The sequence below is a fragment of the Rhinatrema bivittatum genome, chromosome 2 (genome assembly GCF_901001135.1).
Source record: "Rhinatrema bivittatum chromosome 2, aRhiBiv1.1, whole genome shotgun sequence".
In the NCBI taxonomy this organism is placed as follows: domain Eukaryota; kingdom Metazoa; phylum Chordata; class Amphibia; order Gymnophiona; family Rhinatrematidae; genus Rhinatrema; species Rhinatrema bivittatum.
The window spans coordinates 45,051,569-45,069,252 of NC_042616.1; the positions used below are offsets into that span (position 1 = coordinate 45,051,569).

Here is a 17,684-nt window from a genome sequence, read left to right on the forward strand (position 1 = left end):
GTTAGGATCCAAGATTTACAATATCCAAAGGAAAGTCTTATAAACAGCATCGAAATAAGGGAGGAAAGGTTGGCATATCAATTATGAGAGGTCAAGTTGCAACATTTGTGGAACTCATTGAGCAAGAACTGGAGAGGAGCTGAGCTGACCCCCACCTTTATTAGATAGAAAAGATGTTAATTGGGAAGGTTGAAAGAACAGGTAAGAAACCCCCAGATATTTAATCATACATTTAACATGGAAATTTTAATATAAATAGCGACCCTAGTTCTAGAACCTTGGGCCACAATAGCAAAAACGGATGTCTTCTCCTTTGAGTTTGCTTTGAAAGACCTGGAAATATTTGAACTTTATGATTAAGAAAAAGCTCTGTGCAATGAGCAAAGTATTTTTTGAAGATCCATTCCCTATCAGTCTCAAGCAAAAAAAGTAAAAATCAAAGTGGAAGATGTTGCCACATTTTCATCTGACAATTCCAAAACTGCAGAAATATCCAAATGTGGTGTTTCAGGAGGTATTAGAACATACATAGTATTACTCTGAAGAGGGCTTTTCTTCAATGGAGGAATATAATATATCTTGGAAATTATAGGAAGAGTAGGCTCTGGAGTTTTAAGTATGGCCAACAAATACCTCCTTCACATATCTTTAGGTGGAATATGTGGAACTTTAGGAAAATGAATACAGCGTAGGTTTTTTGCTCTGGTTTGATTCTCCAAGTTCTCTAATTTAAGCTGGAGTAATTGATTTTCCTTTATTAATGCTTGCTGAGTGGTGAAAGAACTATCTAAGGTTGCTTTTAAAGAATTCCAGCACAACTTTCTGTTCTGTGTCATTTTCAAGAGTCTTTAGCTGAGAATCCAGATCTTTAACAGTATTAGTAATGGAATTAAACTGAACAGTAATATTTGTAGTCAGAGTATGGATAGCTTCCCAAATTGTCTCAAGGTTGAAAGACTGAGGTCTTACCAGTTCCATAGTTCGAAAGGGCAGATGTTCAGGTGAGCTCTCAGCGGCCTGCTGCATATCGGCTCCTGCAGCAACCTCTCCCGAGTCCTCAGAGATCTCAAACGGGGCTGAGAGGCCTTCGCCCAGCGCCACGGGCTCCGGAGGAGATTCAATGAGGGCGCCCATCTCCATTGCCTCCACATCTCGTCGCGGTTGCTGGGTATGTATCTCGGCAGGGTTAATGGGTGGGAACCTCTCCACCGGGGATAGCGATGTTAGAAGCTCAGGGATGGGTTTGGGGTCCTCTTCTCCCTGAACCCCGGCCAGCGAGCGAACTTCCGGTTTAGCAACCGCCCAATGAACATGACTGTCCATAGGATCCACCAATGGGCTAGGAGAGAGAGTGTCCAAAACCAACCACTCTCTCACCCTTCTCTTGCGAGCAGAATGAGGCATTCGTGAAGCAAAAAGAAATTGAAGAGAGAGATGCTACCGCTCGCCTCTCGACAGCGCCATCTTGGATCCTGGAATGTGATGTTTCTGACTGCCCTTTACAACTTCAGAATTTGGCATTCTCTCCACCACTAACCTCTGGTCAACACCAGCACTGATGATGCCTCTCTCCTCCTAAGCTCCCACTGATGGTATCCAATATACCCCCATCCCAGCTGCTGTTTTCCACTTGTCCTCCACCTCTGCCAACAGTTTCTCAAATGTACATTGAGTAGTCATGCAAGTGCCTGAATGCAGGGACTGAACCACTATTTCCCCTGTATGTAACCAGATCAGTTGAGACTCCTGGGTTTTGCCTCCCTACCAGCAGATGGCGACAGAGAAAGTTCACGGACACTGTACATAACCCAGTGTACCACCTGTAGTGCCCCATAATTTCTCTGTCTCCAGCAGATAGTGTTAAAATCTGTAACCTGGAGTACAGAAAAGAAAAAGAAGAGAGATCTCTAGTTCCGCCCAGGGGTTGTCAGGTCCTAGTGGAGCCATCCCCTGTGGTTTGAGGCAGATGAGCAGGGGGTGGTGACTCTTGAATGCAGCTCGCTCCGAGATTGCATGGGGGTGTATATCTGCTGGTCCAGATCCCTCATCCGCCACAAGGCTTTGTTGGTTCCCCTGGCAGCTCTGCATTTTGGGTCCCATCTAAGCAGGGAAGTATTGAATTGTATTTCTCTTTGTTCCAGGACTAGTTACAGCAGTGGATGCAGTTTTAAAGCTGGTTTAAAAAAGAAGAAAAAAAAAAAAACCAAGCGAGAGCGGGTGTGAGGCAGTGGAATCGTTGTGCCAGTCACCCGGGGGTTTCCTGAGGTTCAGGTAAACGGGTGACAATAGCAGCACACTGCTTGGGCCGCGGGGCAATGGCATGAGGTAGACAGTCACACCAAATAAGCCCAAACAATATTCCAGAAACCTCAAAACTGTAAACAAACATCAAAATCAATGGTAACTGGTTGAACTTTATATTCGATATAAATTGTGAACCCTATAAGCAATATCCAAAACTTTTCTTGTAGGACCTCTAACTCGATGAGTTTGCTGGACATTCAAACTCATACTTGGGTGAAATGGTCCATTTACTTTATTAATCAAATATCAATTTTTTTCATCGTTTTTCAAACCCTTAAAGAGGATCATTATTGATAAAATGCAAAAACAATGCATCAATGAACTGAAGCGAACCGGAGCAATGATGGTACAACACTCTATTCTTAGAGACTCATCAACTCTGTTCTTAGAGACTCATAAACCCATCGAAGAATGAAAATGATGTGGAAAGATACTCATCTGAATTGTTAAACGGCAAAAACCATGTGTATGTGAGAGAAGGAGCATGTATGTATAAAACAGATCGTGTGTGAGTGAGTATATGTATGTAAGAGAGAATGAATGTGTGTAGGAGGAGGGAGCATGTGTGTGTGTGTGTGAGAGGGAGCGTGAGTTTGAGAGAGAGTATATGTATGTGTGTGATGAAGAAGGAGCAAGTGTGTATGTATAGATATATATCTATGAGAGAGAGGAGAAAGTTTGTGCATTCATTTCTAATCAGGACTTTATTTCTTAACTGGCAATTTAAACCAACCGCCCTCCTGCCCATAAACTAATACATCCTCATATTTGTTGACATAAACCAGGTTTTTAGTTTTTTTCGAAATCTCAACAAATTGTTCTCTTCTCTCACCTCCCTAGGTAAGGAATTCCGTATACTAGGAATGGAAATAACAAACGACCTACAACCCAAACGTAGATGTTTACATTTTTTCACTGGGGGCAGTTTTAAAAACCGTCCACCAGTTGAACGTAGGTTTCTTTTTGAGACATTCCACTCAAGAGAACCATGTAAAGAAGGGGAACCCATACCATTTAACCCTTTAACAGCCAGCACCAAATGTGTAAGGATAGATCTGTCCACAATCGGTAACCAGTGTAGTTCATATAATAATGGTTTATCAGCAGTTCTATGCAACTTACCCTAGATAATTCTTGCCGCAGTTTTCTCAATCACTTGTAATTTACGAATAATAATAATTATTGTTTTTAACCACATGTAAAAAAAAAAAAAAAGTAAACTACATCTTGATGTGCCATCACTACCTCTAACCAAACTGTCATCCACAAGAAACAGAGCCATCTCCATCATTGGCCTGAAATTATGGAACTCTTTACCTCAACACCTGAGTTCACAAAAAAACATTAAATCTTTCAAAAAAGAACTCAAATCATGGCTATTCAGCCATACTCTCAAAGATGGCAGTCCCCACCCATTGCATTTCCACTTCGGGCATGCAATATCTTTCCAATGACTATTATATTGATTCACTGAAACCTTATCTAGTCTCCCCTTTTTCAATTCCCCCTCGCATGATTTGAAACTGATATACACCTCGTTATATTGCAGACATTGTTTTTGGACTAAGTTGCTGTTCGGAACCAGTTTCAGCTACTGTTAAAATGCTTTAAATGTAACAGGTTGTTGTAAATGTAAACCGGAGTGAAGGCGATTTCTGCTGTACCTCGGTATATAAAAAAACTGCTAAATAAATAAATAAATATTATTATTTTTGTAATGCAGTTTAGTATGGATTCTTGAAGTACTTATATGCTGTACACCAGTTGTATATTTGCCTATAATAAAATGTATATGTTAATAAATTGAATCATTTCTATTTAACACATAATTCCTTACTGTATATATTTATATTGTATATATATATATATATATTAGGAATTGTTACAAATTAACCATGGAACAGCTAGCAAAATTAAATAAGCCCATTCAGTTACAAGACATTCAGCATGAATTCAGGAAGCTAAGTTATTACAGACTCCAGGACTGCATGGTTTCTCTGCTGAATTTTATATTCTCTCAGGACAAGCAGGATGGTAGTCCTCACATATGGGTGACATCACAGGATGGAGCCCAGTCACGGAAAACTTCTGTCAAAGTTCCAGAACTTTGACTGGCCCCTATTGGGCATGCCCAGCATGGCACTAACCCTGCAGCCAGCAGGGGGTCCCCCTTCAGTCTTCTTGTTTCCGCGCAGCAGTAGCCTCGTGGTAAAGGAGCTCTGCAGAGATTCCTGACAGGAATTTTCCTCACGGAATTACTAAAAGTTTATTTGCCCCACAGGGGTCCCTCATTAAGTTTTTCAAGCCGCGGTACTCCGGTAAGTTTTCACCCATTTTCCGTCGATTACCGTCGAGTTTGGCCCTCGCGGCCTACTGGCCGTCGACCGTACCGCGGCTCAATTTTTTCCATGGCATCGGGGTTCTGTCGGTTCCCGGACTGTAGTTGCACCATGTCTATCACAGACCCTCATAAAGTCTGTGTAATGTGTCTTGGACGAGAGCACGACTTCCTAACCTGCACCAAATGTGCCTTAATGACACCAAAAGGTTGCAAGGCCAGAATGGAGAAGATGGAACTTCTCTTCCGTGCTCAAACCCCGACTCCGTCCATTGCATCGACGTCGTCGGAACCGGCACTGTCAACTTCGCGCCAGCATCGACCACCAGCCGGTGATCGTCCGGCATCAACGACATCTCGGCCTTCGACACCTTCTACTCCCCCTCAGGATCAAGGGGATCGAAGAGAGAAACATCAACATCGTAAGTCTCGGACCATCGAGGGACCGAAGTCATTGACCTCGCCATCATCCGAGCCACTGTCGAAGAAACCCCGTCAAGAAAAGGCACAGACCTTTTTGGTGACCTGGTCACCGAGGCAACACTCCCCCAACAGGGGATCGGGAGCCGCGACTCCGCCTTTAACAGTGGTCCCTCCAGCTATGCCTCTGCCTCCTTCTTCTGTTCTGGAGCCAGAGCTGCTTGCTCCAGGTGTCCGAGAAGAACTGGACTGGATGGTTCAGGAGGCCATCGACAAGACGATGCAACGACTCCAGTTTCCTCTGGCACCGACACCGGTACCGATTGTGGAACCGAGCACCGACCTGATTCCAGCAGCGTTGGCACCGCTGCTATCCAAGATGGAAGCGCTCATTGCCGCTTTTCCACCGATAGACCCCGGGTCACCGATGGCTCCGGTGCCTTCTCCACTTACTATTTCATCGGGAGGAGAAACACCGTTCCACATCCCTCAATCCGGAGTCATGCCTCAGCCATTGATACCGATACGTCCCTTGCCACCGATCCAACCATCGGTGCCGAAACGTCCGTTGGCGCCACCAAACCATCCATCGATGCCCTCGATGCCTGTGCCGGTGCCTCCGATTTCTTCGGAGCCTAGACCAGGACCTTCAGGTATCCCACCACCTCATCCCCCTCCAGTTCCTAGAGGAACAGGTGCTGACCCTTATGATATCTGGACTGTTGAATCCTCACCAGACACTGATGATTTACCTTCACCCACGGAAAGTAGGAAGCGTTCTCTTCCAGAGGACCTCTCCTATATAAATTTTGTGAAGGAAATGTCTGAATTGGTTCCCTTCCAATTACAGACTGAACAGGATGACAGACATCAGATGATGGAGTTGCTTCAATTCCTGGATGCTCCCAAGGAAATAACCTCCATCCCTATCCACCAGGTTCTTCTGGATCTCCTCAAGAAGAACTGGGAACATCCTGGCTCCATTGCTCCAGTACACAGAAAGGCTGACACTACCTATTTGGTGCAGTCAGCTCCAGGCTTTCAAAAAACTCAATTGGATCACCAATCTGTAGTTGTTGAATCTGCACAAAATAGAGCAAAGAGATCAAAGCCTCATACCTCTTTTCTCCCGGGCAAGGATCAGAAGATTTTAGATGCCATTGGCCGCCGGGTATTCCAAGGCTCAATGCTCATCTCCCGGATTGCTGCCTATCAGCTCTATATGACCCAATATAATAGGGTCATTTTTAAGCAAATACAAAATTTGACAGATATCCTCCCTCAACAATTCCAAGATCAGCTTCAAACCCTAGTAAACAAGGGTTTTGAGGCAGGCAAGCATGAGATCAGATCTTATGATATCTTTGACACTGCCACTAGGGTATCTGCAGCCACTATTTCACCAAGAAGATGGGCCTGGCTCAAGTCTTCCGATCTTCGCCCTGAAGTACAAGACAGGCTATCCGACCTGCCTTGTGTGGGAGACAATCTGTTTGGTGAACAGATTCAGCGAACGGTGGCGGAACTTAAGGGCCATCATGAGACCCTAAGACAGCTCTCTCTGATGCCTTCTGACTATTCTCCTAAACAGCCCTTCAGAAAGGACTCTAAAAAATCATTCTTTCGCCCGAAGTAGTCCTATGCGCCACCAGCCAGATCCCGTGCCTCGAGACCTTTTCAAAAAGCACAGCCTCATCAGACACGTAAACTAAAGCCACAAGCAGCTCCTCAACCAGGACCTGCTTCAGGTTTTTGACTTCCACCTTGAGAGCAGCAGTCAGATTCCACTGCCTCATATACCAGTGGGAGGTCAATTGTGCCACTTCCACAACATGTGGCACTCAATCACCTCAGACCAATGGGTATTGGCCATCATTGCTCAGGGTTACCATCTGAACTTTCTCTCCGTACCACCAGACTCCCCACCTCTACCGATGTGGAGAACATCCGATCACTCCATCCTTCTGGATCAAGAGGTCTTCCTCCTTCTCCAGTCCAAGGCAATAGAACCCGTACCCTACTCTCAGCACGGCCTAGGCTTCTATTCCCGGTACTTTCTAATCCCCAAAAAATTGGGAGGCGTTCGTCCAGTCTTGGACCTACGGGCCCTCAACAAGTACCTTCAGTGAGAGAAGTTCAAGATGGTAACCTTAGGCTTGCTTCTTCCTCTTCTACAAAGAGGAGACTGGCTCTGCTCTCTGGACCTCTAGGACACATACACTCATATTGCAATAACTCCATCTCATCGCAAATACCTGAGATTTCTAGTAGGCCCCAAGCACTATCAATACCAAGTGCTTCCATTTGGCCTAGCATCTGCACCACAAGTCTTCACAAAATGCCTCGTAGTAGTTGCAGCCTTCCTCAGGACCCAAGGTGTTCACGTCTACCACTATCTAGACAACTGGTTAGTCAGAGCTCCCACTCAGCAAGCTGCTCTGTTGTCCCTCAATCTAACCTTACACACTTTAATTTCATTAGGATTTCTCGTCAACTATGACAAATCCTAATTAGTCCCATCTCAAAACTTGTCGTTCATTGGGGCAGACTTGGACACCTTGCAGGCAAAGGCTTTCCTGCCTCGACAGCGAGCACTCACTCTCGTGTCTCTTGCACACCAGCTGCAGTCTCAGCACTCCGCGAATGCACGCCAATTTCTCATCCTCCTGGGACACATGGCATCCTCAGTTCAGGTCACACCAATGGCTCGTTTGGCCATGAGAGTCATGTAGTGGACTCTAAGGTCTCAATGGACTCAAAGCATTCAGCCCCTGTCGACCATTGTCCACGTATCCGACTCACTCCGTCAGTCTCTAGCCTGGTGGAAAAATCAGATCAATCTCCTCCACGGCTTGCCCTTTCAGGCTCCAGACCCTCAAATAACTCTCACCACCGATGCTTCCAACCTCGGCTGGGGAGCCCATGTGGCCAATCTGCAGACACAAGGATCTTGGTCTCCAGAGGAAGCCAAACACCAAATAAATTTCCTGGAGCTTCAAGCAATCAGATATGCTCTCGGGGCTTTCCAGGATCGCCTCTCAAATCAAGTCATCCTGATTCAGACGGACAACCAGGTGGCCCTGTGGTACATCAACAAACAGGGAGGCACGGGCTCCTTCCTTGTGTCAGGAAGCTACACAGATATGGGTGGAAGCCCTCTCCCATTCGATGTACCTCAGGGCCACCTACTTGCCAGGAGTGGACAATGTGTTCGCAGACAAGCTGAGTCGCATCTTTCAACTGCACGAGTGGTCTCTCAACCCCTCGGTAGTGAACTCCATCTTCCAACAATGGGGATATCCTCAGATAGACCTCTTTGCATCTCCTCAAAACCTCAAAGTAGAGAACTACTGCTCTCTCATTCGCAGCAAACACTCTCAGCCCAGAGACACATTCTCCCTCTCATGGGCAACTGGTCTGCTCTATGCATTCCCTCCACTTCCTCTTCTCTCGAAGACTCTTGTGACGTTACATCAGGACAAGGGAACCATGATCCTGATAGCACCTCACTGGCCATGCCAAGTGTGGTTTCCAATACTGCAGGATCTCTCCATTCGCAGGCGCATTCCCTTTGGGACGGACCCGCTTCTGATCACTCAAAACGACGGGTGCCTACACCACCCCAATCTTCAAGCCTTGTCCCTGACGGCATGGATGTTGAAAGGTTAATCCTTCAGCCACTTAACCTTTCTTTTTTTTTTTTTTCATAGAAAATTTTTATTGAACAATAGATGATTACATCATAATAGTAATACAATACTATAACTAATATAAATAACATAAATCAAAGTGCAGGCTAATTAACTAGCACAAAACAACAATATTGTAACAATACCAAACAATACATTGCAAATTCTATCATAAATTATAGCAGAACACAGCATACGCTATCATAACAAAAGCCCACAATCTAAAAGTAACAGCATCAGCATTGTCCATTTTTTTAATATAATTTCTATACTGAATATATACCCTTCCCCCCCTTTCCCTAAGACAACTCATATACCCATATATTAGGAGGTATAGAATCTAAGATCAGACTACCAAGCTATAAGTAGTCGTAAAGGAGTCAAGGTGACTACATTTAGGACCAGTATTTATACGGAAAATGAAACAACCTTCAAAACAAAAAGGGCCTCTGTATGGTTACTCACTTGGAAGTTACTTCTTTCCCCATTGCCATACTAGATGCCCATTGAATATATGGATTCCACAGCAATTCAAATTTGGACAACCAATGATGGCGGATCGCAGTCAGACGACTCAAGCTATATAACCGCCTCATGTGTTGTGTTACTTTCCTGACTTGCGGTGCTTGTGCCTCTTTCCATGCATAAGGAGGATTAGACTAATTTTTTCATTTTTAGGGTATAATCTGGGTGTAAGTAGAGTCAGTAGGTGTATTGTGTTGTAGGGGTACCATCTAGTGGACGATATGAAAACTCCTTTAGAGTTAGTTTTAGATGCAAATCCCCTTAATGTTAAAGAAATTGGACAATATCATAGTAAATGGAGTAAGCCGTCTAAAGCATATCCGGACTTTGTGTGGCCACAAAATGGTTCATTACAATCTTCTGTGCTGTTAAATTTGCTTAAATATATTAGAAATTCAAAATCAGGGAAATCTTTAGATAAGCATTTGCAAGTATTTGATTTATGGTATAGGCAGAGAGATTCTGTTAGTAAAGATACTGAGTGGGATAAGAAGCCTCCACCATATGCACCTGAGAAAGGTTCTGGTAATTATTCCATGTTTCCTGCCTCTAGCTCTTCAGGATTGTACCCAGCACTGCCAGATGCTTATAGTAGTGTAGGGCACTTCCCATTACATGCTGTGCCTACGGAATTAGGACCTGTGGATCCAAAAGATGTAGCTCCAGGTTATAAACCATTGCAGTTAGATCCTCTCCCAGTGACTCCATTATCGGTTATTGATAATCCAGGAGAGGGTATGTCTGGGCAATCTCAGTCCACAATCTTCTCTGCCAGAAGTGGTTTCCCCTGCTTCTGTGTCAGAGGCAGCACCTGTGGCACTGCAGCAAGCAGAGGGACTTGTCCCACCTCAGGTAGAATTACAGGAAGGATGGCAGGAGATGACTTGCATTTTGAAGGGGTTAATGCATCCATCCAACACTGTGCAATCAGGTTTAATTGTAGATGAGTTAAGAAAAAGGTTTGGAGAGGTGCTTAAGCTTCCAATATCTGAAAGCGTAGAGCAAAAAGGGGAAAGTGATATCATTGCGGAGGTAGAGGACAAAAGCGTAAGGGAAAAGGTAAAGACAAAACAGAACAAGCTAGGAAAGTATTTTCCTAGACAACAGCCACCCAGACAATGTAAAACTCAGGGATGTGTTATTATACATGAAGGAATGGATGAAGAGACAGCCTGTAGAGATGGAAACGGGGATCTGATTATGTTAGTCCAGAGTTTGTGTAAACAGACACCAAAAGAAATAGTGGCTGAGAGTGAAGCTAGTCGTTATTATGTGGATTTATGGGTAGATAGATTAGCTAATTGGACGGAGGAAAGGAGAGGGGATATGTCCCCATATCCAAGACAGGGTTCTTTATTTCCAGAGATATGAATGTAGCCCGCCAGTGTATTAGAGGTCCTTATGGAGATCCTGATTGGGATGATCAATATATGAATGCTGGCTTAATGGTATGGGAGAAATATGAAAAACAAGCAGGGGCTGAAGCTACACAGTATCCCCTGTTGCTAGGGAGACCTAATGAGAGAGGACAGGTTCTTCCTCGGTATACACCATGGCAATTTACTGATCTGACTAATTTAATCCTGCAATTGCCACCTTTAACAAAAGGTGCAGGTGCATGGATTCGTCAGTTTGAAAAATTAACTAGTGGATTGACATTAGCCATTGGAGATATAAAAGCATTATTAGCTAGACTGCCTGGAATTGATGTAGATGCATTGTTTAGACAGGCTAGAATGAGGGAAATTACATTAGCTAATTCAGAATATGATGGTAATCCTTTTAATCATTTTCGTCAGAATGTCTGGGAAGCTTTAAGGCAAAACTTCCCTACACAAAGAGATTTATCAACCCTTATGTCACGTGTATGGGATGGGACAACTGATATCAGACTGCATATACAAGCAATGCAGGAAGACTGGTTTAGGCAGATGGAACGGCCATTTGATCAGCTGGGTATGTTACCTCTGTTTTACCAAGCATTAAGGAAAACTTTACCAAAAGGTGTTCAACAAAAGTTAGACCTGGTTGTAGGTTTGGAAAGCAAATTATGGCCAGAAATGTTCCTTAATATATGTCATTATGGTGATTTGTATGTTAGGGAGAAAGGTAAAGGAGCTGATGATTTGACTAAAATTCAAACTAAGTTATGCTCTATGCAGATCGAACAGCTGAATAAACAAAAAGGGGAGAGACAAATAAGGTGACTGGGACAGAAGGAGTTAAAGCATGTTCAGATAAGGAATTTGTGTCAGAAATACAACATGGACAGGATGGGTGTAGTGCAGGTTACCCCCCATAATCAATTGATAGGTGCAGTAATTACACCTAGAGGAAATAACATCCGTGGTAGAGGGATGTTGCGAGGCAGGAGAGGGATAGATGGACGAGGAATGTATGGGAGTCCGTCACAAGGAGCTGGGATTGGACCTGATAGAAGAGTAGGCATAGACTGCTGGTTCTGTGGCAAATTCGGGCATTATGCATATGAATGCAGAGCTAATCCTGATAGCAACAGTACTGGTGGTAAAGGGAGACAAGGAGGATTCCCTCACTGGGATCCTGCAAATGAGATTCAGAGGTACAGAGCAGGAAATGGGTATAATCAATCACTTTTAGGGGTGGTGCAAATTAGGGCAGGAACAGCAGATCCCATGTTGACAATACATATAAATAAACAACCGTATACTTTTCTATTGGATTCAGGGGCAACCAAATCTGTGATCACCAGACTTCCCGAGGGAGTTGCATTGTCAGATGAAACTATCTGTACTATAGGATTTAATGGACAGAATAAGCTAGTACAGAGAACAGAAAAAACTAGTGTGCAGTTAGAAGGAAAAGAAGTGATGAGTCAGTTTTTGTATGCTCCAGAATGTCCAGTAAATTTGTTAGGAAGGGATTTGTTACAAGCCTTAGAAATAGAACTCTCATTTGCACCAAACTCCTCAGCACTACATTTAGCAAGACAGTTTGTTAATATAACACACAGAAAGAAACAATTCCCTAATGTGCCTGAGTCAGTGTGGACAACTGAGAATGATCCGTATGGTAAGGTGCAGAGTATAGACTCTGTGGAAATCCAATTGAAAGCAGGTTATATGGGCCCTAAGCGTAATCAGTATCCTTTATCTAGAGAAGCACAAGAAGGAATCAAGCCAGAAATTGCATCTCTTCTGAAACATGGGATAATAGAGCCTAATGGTTCGCCATTTAATACCCCTTTGTTCCCAATTCTGAAACCTTCGGGGAAATGGAGATTAGTGCAAGACTTACGTGCACTTAATAAAATGGTAGTGTTAGAATATCCTAATGTTACAAATCCAGCTACTATGTTACAAACTGAGCCATTAGGAAAATGGTACACTGTTTTAGATTTGGCAAATGCATATTATTGTATGCCTCTTGCTTGGCAAAGTAGGGAGTTAACTGCTTTCCAATATGATAAGCAGAGTTATCAGTGGGCTAGATTACCGCAAGGGTGTGTAGAAAGTCAGTCTATTTTTTCTAAAATTTTGTCTAAAGATCTTCAGGCAGTGCGTACTCAACTTCCAGTGGGTGTGTCACTGATCCAGTACGTGGATGACTTGTTACTTTCAGCATCTACGTGGTCTGCATGCATGAAAGCAACTGAAATGCTTTTGCATACATTAGCACAGGCTGGATATAAAGTGAATTCTAACAAAGCACAAATCTGTCAGTTACAAGTTTCATTTCTAGGATTGAATCTAGGAATAGAGGGTAAGAGCATTGGTTGTGCACTGCATGAACAAGTGTCAGAATTGGCAGTTCCTCAAACAGTGAAACAGTTAAGAGGTTTGTTAGGTTTATTAAATTTCTGTAGATTGTGGATTCCAGCTTTTAGTACCAAAAGCAAGTCACTGAGACGACATCTTAAAGACAACCCAGCTAGTGATGATAAATTGATTTTGACTGAACAAGATTTGGAAATATTGCAGGACTTAGTGCAGTCAGTATTAAATGCTCCTAGTTTGGCTCTTGTTGATTTAAATTGTGCAGTTGATTTATGGGTATATCAGGGTTCGGACGGTTGGACAGCAGCTGCGTCTCAGCATGAAAACATAACTCCCATTGCTTATTTTTCTGGCACCTTTGGGGTGGTAGAACAAGGATTTTCTGACTGTGAGTTAGGAATTGTAGCTTGCGCTGATGCTATTTGTAAATTGCAGTCACATGTGCCCGGCATTCCAATTATATTACATACTTCTCATGCAGTTAAAACACTTATGGGAGATACTCATATTTCTTTTTCTGCTTCTAGGCTTTGGAAATATTCAGCCATATTATTGAATTCTACAGTGTTACATAGGACTATTACAAATGCATCTAAATTTAATTTTCTCCAGTACCTTCTAGAGGGAGCGGGTGTGCTTCCACATACTTGTGGAATCACGGCACTGCCTTTACCTGATAAAGTTGTTTTATCTAATGAACCTCTAGTTGAAGGAGATTTTTGGTTTACAGATGGGTCCTGTACAAAAGCAAGCCCAGGGTTTGCTGCTATTCAATACAACTCAGATGATCAAGTTCTCAGATGTGAGCAGTTTTCATTACCAATAGAATTGTCTGCACAAGGAGCGGAACTATGTGCAGTTTCATGGGTATTTCTGCATTGTGCAGAAGTGCCTTTGACTATTTTTACGGATTCACATTATATATTTTCATCTGTTAATGAGCATCTGAGAAAATGGAATAGGAGAGGATTTATTTCTGCTTCTGGAGAACCTCTTTCACATGTGCAGTTGTGGGAATTCATTTTATCACGCTTACAGGAAAGAGGAGAGAAAGGATTATTAACAGCTATTTGTTGGGTGAAAGCCCACCATGCTGTTGATACGTGGATCTATAGAGGAAATGCATTGGCAGATTATGCAGCACAAGAGGTTGCTCATACAACTTGTCAGCCAGCAGTAAAGGAATTAGTACAGACTAGAGCACAAAAGGACACAGGATTATGAACAGTCCAGCAATTGCAGGAGTCAGCAACAGCTGACGAGAGAGCAAAATGGAAAGCTGCAGGCTATATATTTACTAAGAATGTAGGCTGGGTGCATCCAGCAGGAACTTTGTGTTGTGCTTTGAATGTTTTAAATCTGATGTTACACGAAGCTCATTGGCCTCTACATAACAGTTCCAATACAATGTATATTTATTTGTCTCAAAGTATATGGGCTCCAAATTTACAAAGCCTTTGTTCGTAATTTGTGACCAGATGTCCAATATGTGCTACTGCAAATCCCCGTAGAGGTGCAGTGACCCCTAGTGGACATATTCCAAAACCACAGGGACCTTATTTAGAATGGAACTGTGATTATACTGATATGATCCAATCCTGTTCTGGCTATCGCTATTTGCTTATGTGTGTCTGTCCATACACTCAATGGCTGGAAGCCGTACCCTGTAAAGCAGAAACAGGTACTTGTATGGCAAAAGCATTGCTGACCCACATAATACCCAGATTTGGGGTACCAGTGAAAATTGTGACAGATAATGGATCACATTTTAGAAATGAATTAATGCATGCATTAACATCAGATCTGAACATCAAATGCCGTCATGTATCTGTATATAGACCTACGTCCAATGGTTTGGCAGAGAGAATGAATGGAATTCTTAAAACAAAATTAAGACAACTGATGTTGGCTTATGAGCAAACTTGGCTCACTGCCTTACCAGCTGCACTGATGGCAATCAGAATGAGCCCAGTGAGATCTATAGGACTCACTCCTTTTGAGCTGTGTATGGGTAGAGCTATGAATTTACCTCAACAAGTTGAGTATCAGAAACATGCTAAGGTACCAGATAACCTGTTTGTTTTTCTCAAAAATTTGCAGGTTGCAAGTCAACAAATACATGCTGCTAGAGCTAAGCAATCCAAAGTGCTAGAACCTTCGAGGGTGTATGCAGTAGATCTAGTCTATCGCCGCAACTTTACCCACAGAACTTGGAAAGATCCGGTGTATACTGGACCATACAGAATAACAACATTAACTCCTACAGCTGCTCGCTTAGATGCTGACACTACCTTCACACATTTAGTTGACTTGAGGCTGTGTCCAAGCACAGAAGCTACTTGCTGAGACTTTATTTTTGTATCTGCTTTTGCAGCCTCATGGGCTTGAACTGACTTTATTTCATTTTGTAAGATTTTTAGGAGTATCGAAGGACCTTTTTTGTTCTTTAAAGGACTGATCTCTGAACAACTGAAGTATTATTTAGTAGATTTATATTCTAACTAGAAAGGTTACTGAGTTAGCTAATCATTATTTTTGTTTTCTGCATTAGTAATAATTTTTAGAAATCATGTATCTATTTGTCTTTTATTTACTCTTCACTATTCCTTACTCTTTTACTCTTCTACTCTTCTTTCCCCTGACCTTTTGCTTAATTTCTCTTTACCTACACATACACCTTTTTCTACCAATATGTGGTATCAATTAATGTATAAACATTCTATTACATCATACCCCAACACTCCTTGTATTGCTTGTTCCCAACATTTTCATACCACTCAAATGGCAGGTTTTGTTTTGACAATACCAATATCTCTTTCAAATGTTTCTTGCTATTATCATGCTCTTGCCTGTCCAATTACTGGAACTCATGCACAAGTCTCTTCTCTTATTTCTTCTTTTGCTTCTTGTTTTTATGGTAATCAGACCTTTGGACCTCCTTATTCTATTCCCCCTGCTTCTAACGCTAATCAATACACTAAATTTGGTTTTTCCCCTTCTACAATGCTTTCCTTGTGGAATGCATCTGTTATTAATGAGACTTCCCTTCCTTGTCCTCAGCATTTACTTCATCAGCTTAGTTACCTTACTTATTCATGTAGAGCAGAGCTTTCCAAACTTTTCATGTTGGTGACACACTTTTTAGACAAACATAATTTCGGGACACAGTAATTCAGTCTACCAGCAAACCGGAGGTTAAAGGTTAAACGAACGAAATGTGTTTCAACAATTTATGTATGTGTCCTTAAATATATACATAATAAAATGTTTCACGACACAACCTATTTTGTGAAAACCTCTCATTTATATTAAAAATATATAATATTTCAAGATTAATGTTATTGTTCTAATTTATGAATAACAATAATAAAACAAAGTTATTGTGTTATTCAATTTACCTCTTTAATGAGATATATGAGCTTGATGGGATGAACACAGCTTTTGAATATTTGGTGTTAATAAAAAAGTCCAAAGGGTCTTCTGCATAATTTTAAAAAGCTGGCCAGTTTCACACTATATAATTATTTGATAGCCTCATTCAACTAATTCTATGTGGCTATGCGAGTGAAGTCTGGAATATATAGGAAGGGACAGAATGTCAATATAAATCCTGCACCTCCAGTTCTGTAACTCAACATCCACTGAAATTCCCCCAAACAATGGAGCTTGGATGTTTCCCTTACAGCTCATCATACTAAAAGATATTTTCAAATTCTGGTGTCACCTCACAGTAACAGCAGCATAAACACCTTCCACTGCCAGGCACATTGTTAACTAAAATAAAACCTCGCAAAAAAGACACTCAAAATCTATACTGCAATCCCATTGTAACATAACAGTAATAACACCAAGGACTCAAACAACAATAACCCTACCTGTGAAAAAGCAAGGGTAAATATTACACTGGGTCCTAGAATACCAATACACCACCTACTGAGGAAACAAAACAAACCCGATTGCTATAGATCCCTATGCTAGCAGAATCTCTCATCATGGTCACACACACACACAGAGCAGAGACAGACCCTCACCAAATACAGAATACAAAATAAAGGAGCACAAATTAGACAAAAACTGAAATGGAAACCCCAAGAAGCCAGACTCTGTGTATTAACAATGGAAAAACAGAACCATCATTCCTCATAAAACAAATAAAATCAAGAAACATAAAGCATCACTTATAATAGTAACACCATACTAATAAAATATTTTAAAACTACTGATAAATAGAATTTCTATTAATTAAAATCATATACATTTTTTACAATTTCCCAAACACCAATAAAATATTTCAAAACAGCACATACATCAAATAACACCCAATAATTAAAACTAGTAAGGATTTTAAAAAGCCCCTGCTGTCCATACGTGGGAGCTCTTGATTTCCAGTCACCCTGATATTGTCCAGGATTAGGAGGTTATCCTCTCTCACACAGACTCACATGTCCATTCTCTCTCACACATGCACTGTCACATACATACACATTCATGCTCTTATACCCACCATAACCTCTTGCTCTCACAGACACTGACACACTCTCAGGCTCTAAGACACTCTCTCCCCCTCCACACACACCCCCAACACAAACTCTTACTCCCCTGGATTTTCTCATACACACTCTCTCTGGCTCCCTCACATACACACAAACACAC

At 42.1% G+C, this 17,684-nt stretch overlaps 1 protein-coding gene across 1 annotated transcript in view; it reads left to right on the forward strand.

Moving 5' to 3' along the window:
* Nucleotides 1-17,684, forward strand: part of LOC115085947 (oocyte zinc finger protein XlCOF6-like) — a 1,095,473-nt gene that overhangs the window by 950,626 nt on the left and 127,163 nt on the right. The window lies entirely within an intron of this gene.